At 38.7% G+C, this 4,976-nt stretch overlaps 1 pseudogene across 1 annotated transcript; it reads left to right on the top strand.

Moving 5' to 3' along the window:
- Nucleotides 1–294: 294 nt before the first annotated feature.
- On the top strand, nt 295–3,703 carry LOC310735221 (myeloid-associated differentiation marker-like protein 2 pseudogene; annotated as a pseudogene). Its single transcript, XR_014538192.1, has 2 exons — nt 295–356; nt 936–3,703. The product of XR_014538192.1 is annotated as a myeloid-associated differentiation marker-like protein 2 pseudogene (transcript).
- Nucleotides 3,704–4,976: the final 1,273 nt, after the last annotated feature.

The following is a 4,976-nucleotide window of genomic DNA, read 5'->3' as shown; positions in this document are numbered from 1 at the left end:
ATATGCCAGAGAGATTTCTGATTCTTTATGTGAGCCAAATATGCTGTCTGACCACCACCACAAAACTCAAACCTACTTCAAGACGTGAACAGATGACTGATTATGCAACACTGAGAGTGAGTATTCTTTTTAATTCTTTCATTTCTTTTTTGGTGATTATTTACTGTGTCATGGAAAAAAAAACATGATCATATCTGAAAAAGTAAGTTTATGAGAATTGTCTGAACACTGAATTTTTATATTTAAATATTTGGCCACTTTGTATGCTACAGGTGTTAGACGTCGTGATCTGTTGCGTCTATGGCAAAGAATGAGTTTGTCCACGAGATGGCAGCAGACTCCAAAATGTATATTAAGTAAAAATAAATCCTTGAGATGAACTTTTCAGCATCTGCACTCAGAGTAACGAATTAACCTTCACTGACTTGGATATTAGTATTTATAATTAATCTATGAAACTCAGCATTGATTTTCTTTTTTTAGTAGAAACTACTTTTATTAGCATGTTGGTCTATTTTCTCTTTGAGAAATCCTACATAAAAAAATGCCTTCTAATTACATACTGCTAGTGGGATTTAGCCTTTGCCTAATCTCTACTAAAAGAAAGCAATGCAGCAGTAGTTTGAGCTTAAATCTGTATTTGTGCTGATGGTATCATCGCCATCGCCACTCTGTTGCTTTACCTCGAATAAAGCCGATTAATATATATATATATATATATATATATATATATATATATATATATATATATATATATATATATATATATATATATATCGATAAAAAAAGATTTCCTTATGGATGTGTATGAAGAAAATCGCATACATTATGAAATTGTTTATCCATTCAGAAATGTTCACAGAAAAAAAATAATGCAGAATTATATCCAAAAAGATGGAATATCTTACTGTACACTATTTTTGTCTTATCAACAGCCACCTGTCTGGACTCTAGTCTACTCAGACAGTTGCGTCAAAGAATTAGAGTACAACTGCATAACTTCCCATATCTTTACATCCTTCCCTGATCATTAGTGGAGACTACCACTGCTATTTATAGGTGAACTCTGGTCATCCCCCCCGCCAACAATGTCGGGGTCAGGTGCCTGTTGCCCTCATCCTGCTGTCCAGACACACATACCGACCCTCAGGCATCCACACCCTGCCGCACCCCAGCTTAAATAACTTTCTCCTGCCTTCTACGTATCTTCAGTTTCGGTGCTGTCCAGCACATGGCCACTCGGGTACTGAGATAGAAGACCTAGCATGACTCGTTCCGTTTCTTTTGTACTGTTTTCGGACAAAGATACATATCCAGATTTGTAAATTTACATGGGATCATTAATTTCTTTATGGTGATTTGCTGGAGATCACAGAAGAGCAGAGATCACAGGAACCCACTCCCTACAGACCTTGGACTTTTCAGAAGGAATTTGTGTGGTAAATATTCCATATGCTTCCTAATGATTTGAACTGAGACAGTCAAAGTAGTAGATTGTAATGTCGTGAACTCTGAGGTTTGAATCAGCTACGATTAAAGGCACACCGTTCAGGCGTTTGAAGGGTTTTGTTTGTGACAGTTTGTGAGTCACGTACTCCAAAATAGAGACGGAAATACTTTACATGCCCACGAGGAAGAGCTAGCACCCCGAGCATCTAAAGGGTGCAAGTTTTACAGAAACTCCCACTGACAGCAACGGACAACAGAAAGCCAGAGGTCACCATCACTGGAAGTGCCCACCATCACCTGGACAACCTGACATACCTTATATATAACAGTCTACTATAATCAAAGACACAACACAAGTTTGAAATACCCAGAATCCAGGTGGCAGAATAACTCCAGTATGAATCCCCAGGGTGGCCATTATTTAAACAAGACAGCAGTACTGTCCCCTCTGGGTGCTGTCCGTTTGGCCGAGCTTGCTCTTGGGTGTACCGTGATCTCTTTAGTGGTTCACGGTGCAGGATACAGTGCCGTCTATGGGATCTTCTGCATGGCAGCGTGGAGCATTTGCTTCGGTCTCTCGGTAGCCATCTTTGCTCTGGACGTCACACGTCTCCACTCATGTCTTCCTGTGTCTTGGGAGAATCTGACTGTGACCCTGGCAGCACTGTCTGCTCTGCTTTATCTCACAGCTTCCATTGTGTACCCAGTTTACTTTGTGCGCAATGAGTGTCCATATAATAACTGCGAGGTCAGAAATTTCCGGATAGCTGTAACCGTATGTTCCTGGGCAGCGTTCGTGGCGTACATCGCTGAAGTGTCCTTGTCCCGGGCCAAATCAACAAGAGCGGCCGGCTATATGTCCACTCCATCTGGCCTTCTGAAGGTGTTGCAGGCTTACATCGGCTGTGCGATTTTTATCACTCTTGCTAACGGGAGTGAGTTCTGGCGTCACGCAGCAACCGTGTACTGTGTTGCAGTGTTTGTGCTGTGTTTTGCTGTGACAGTGTTGGTGGTGGCAATGAATGTGCTTGGACGCACCACCTTCCTGAATCTGCCGCTCGACCGTTTTGTAGTGCTCTACACGTTTGCAGCAGTGCTGCTGTACATGAGCGCCGCTGTGACCTGGCCCGTGTTATGCTTCGACAGGAAGTATGGCACACCGCTCAGACCTCAGGGCTGTCCTGGGGGAAAGTGCGCATGGGACAGCCAGCTTGTTGTGACCGTGTTCTGCTTTCTCAACCTGGCGTTTTACGTCGCAGATCTCTGCTTCTCCCAGAGAGCACGGTTTGTGACACGGCAGCCACGTGTATAACTCCTACATTGTACTTGTGTTCTCTGCCCACCTATTTATCATTGGATCATTAGACTGTGCCTTAGATCACATGCTTATATATCAGTCTACTGTTCACACTGCAACATGAGCAAACTTACAGTTGAAAGGACCACGGTGGACACTTTAAACAACATTAAACATTAAAGTGAAAAACTCAATTTAATTATGGAGGTCCATATTTAAGCTACATCTCATCTTTTTTTTTTTTTTTTATAGTATTCAAAGTGATCTAAGTAACAGAATTAGAAATAGAAGATGAACTAGAGAACTTGATTGTCACATATTATGTGTTTGTCTAAGATTTTTGCATAACAATACTGCACCAGTTGAAAGTTTATTAGGTTATAATAAGTCAGGAAAAATTTTAATATATTTTCATTTAATTATTTATTGCTACTTATGGTTAATGTAATAGGCTGGTTTACATGCATGATCTATGAAGCATAGCCAGGGAGTCTGTTTTTTTTATTTATTGTGGTGGAAAATCACAGTAGATTAATACTAAAAAAAATTTTATAGGTAATATTTATTTATTATAGTTATGTTTTTAGCTTTTTTGACTTTCACTTGAATTGGGATAAATCCAAACCTCAACAACTCAAAAACAAGTAGACCTCTCAATAATCTCAAGTCTAATAACAATTTTAATAAAAGCGTATTTTCTGTGTGATAAGTGCAGTAATAATAATAATAATGATAAATAAAAAAATACCTGTAACAACAATAAATAGCCAAGAAATTGTACACATACATACATTCAAAAATCTGACATAAAATAGTATATAGTTAGTTCATAATATGAACTATGAACTGTTGGGACAGTGTGCTTTGTGTGTTTTATATTTTTGTTTGGTTTGTTGTTATTTTGCTTGTTTTGTTTTCTTTTTATTTATTGTTTGTTTTAGTTGGTGTTTTCCTGTTCAGTTGGTTTAATACGTTTTACGAAAAAATTTTTCATTACATGCATTTTTTTGTTGTGTTATTGGAAAACTTTTAAAGAATAATTTTTTTAGATTTTTCTTTTCTTGAAATGCTTTTCTAACAATCTAAGAGCAATAAATACTGTGTGTGTGTGTGTGTGTGTGTGTGTGTGTGTGTGTGTGTGTGTGTGTGTGTGTGTGTGTGTGTGTGTGTGTATATATATATATATGTGTGTGTGTGTGTGTGTGTGTGTGTGTGTGTGTGTGTGTGTGTGTGTGTGTGTGTGTGTGTGAATGGATTTAATTTGTTTTTTGGGATTATATTATTATTATTAAAGACTCATCTTATAATTTACAAAAACTATTAGACATGACTCAGTACTGCCATTGTGCTGCTCTCTCCCTTTTATTATGACCCAAAATAAAGTGTTAATTTGATGTAATTACAACATGATCCCCACACACACACACACACTCCATCACACACATACACTTAAGAATCTTAAATCCTGTTTGAAAGCCAACTGTAGCACGACCACTATAACCATTATAATTCTCCTTGTAATTCCTCTTCCTCAGGCAGCTCCTGAGGGTCTTCTCCTCCCTCAGCCAGCTGGTTACGCTCTCTCTCTCTCCTCTCTCTCTCTCTCTCTCTCTCTCTCTCTCTCTCTCTCTCTCTCTCTCTCTCTCTCTCTCTCTCTCTCTTTCTCTCTCTCTCTCTGTCAGCATGTTCTGCTCTCCTGGAGGACACGGTGACCAATCCAGCCAGCTCAGCATCACGTCATTAGGATCGGCAGATTTTTCACTCAACTTTTCATTTTCTCCAGCCAGTGCTTTAGCGTTCTCTATCAATCACGCTCTTTCTTATATCTCATATTGCTGATCTGTTCATCCATGGCTGCTTTTCTTCCCTTTTGTCATCCGGACATGGCTATTTGTTATCCTTTCTCTTCTTTCCCTTTTTCTTCTCTTTTATGTTGCTTTTTTTTCTCTTTCCTTCTTCTTACAGATAGCTGTAGAAGAGAGTCCACAGCGAGCACATGCATTTTCCACAGGCATTTTTTCACCTCATCTCTATCTATTGCATCATATGAGCAATTACCTTGGAGCAAAATTTGAAATAGGAGAGAGGAGAAGAAATTCAAAACTCAGTATTAATGGAAAATTCCTAAACATATAAGATCAATTTCAAAACTTCAAAACGTATCTCCTTAGAATGAGATAGAAATGACAGAAAGCCTTACCATTTTTTTGCCACTTTATTTGTTCATCAT

Source organism: Silurus aristotelis (genome assembly GCF_946808225.1).
Source record: "Silurus aristotelis genome assembly, chromosome: 13".
Classification (NCBI taxonomy): Eukaryota; Metazoa; Chordata; class Actinopteri; order Siluriformes; family Siluridae; genus Silurus; species Silurus aristotelis.
Note: the sequence above shows the minus strand (reverse complement) of the source record. Positions and strands in the feature narration are given on the sequence as shown.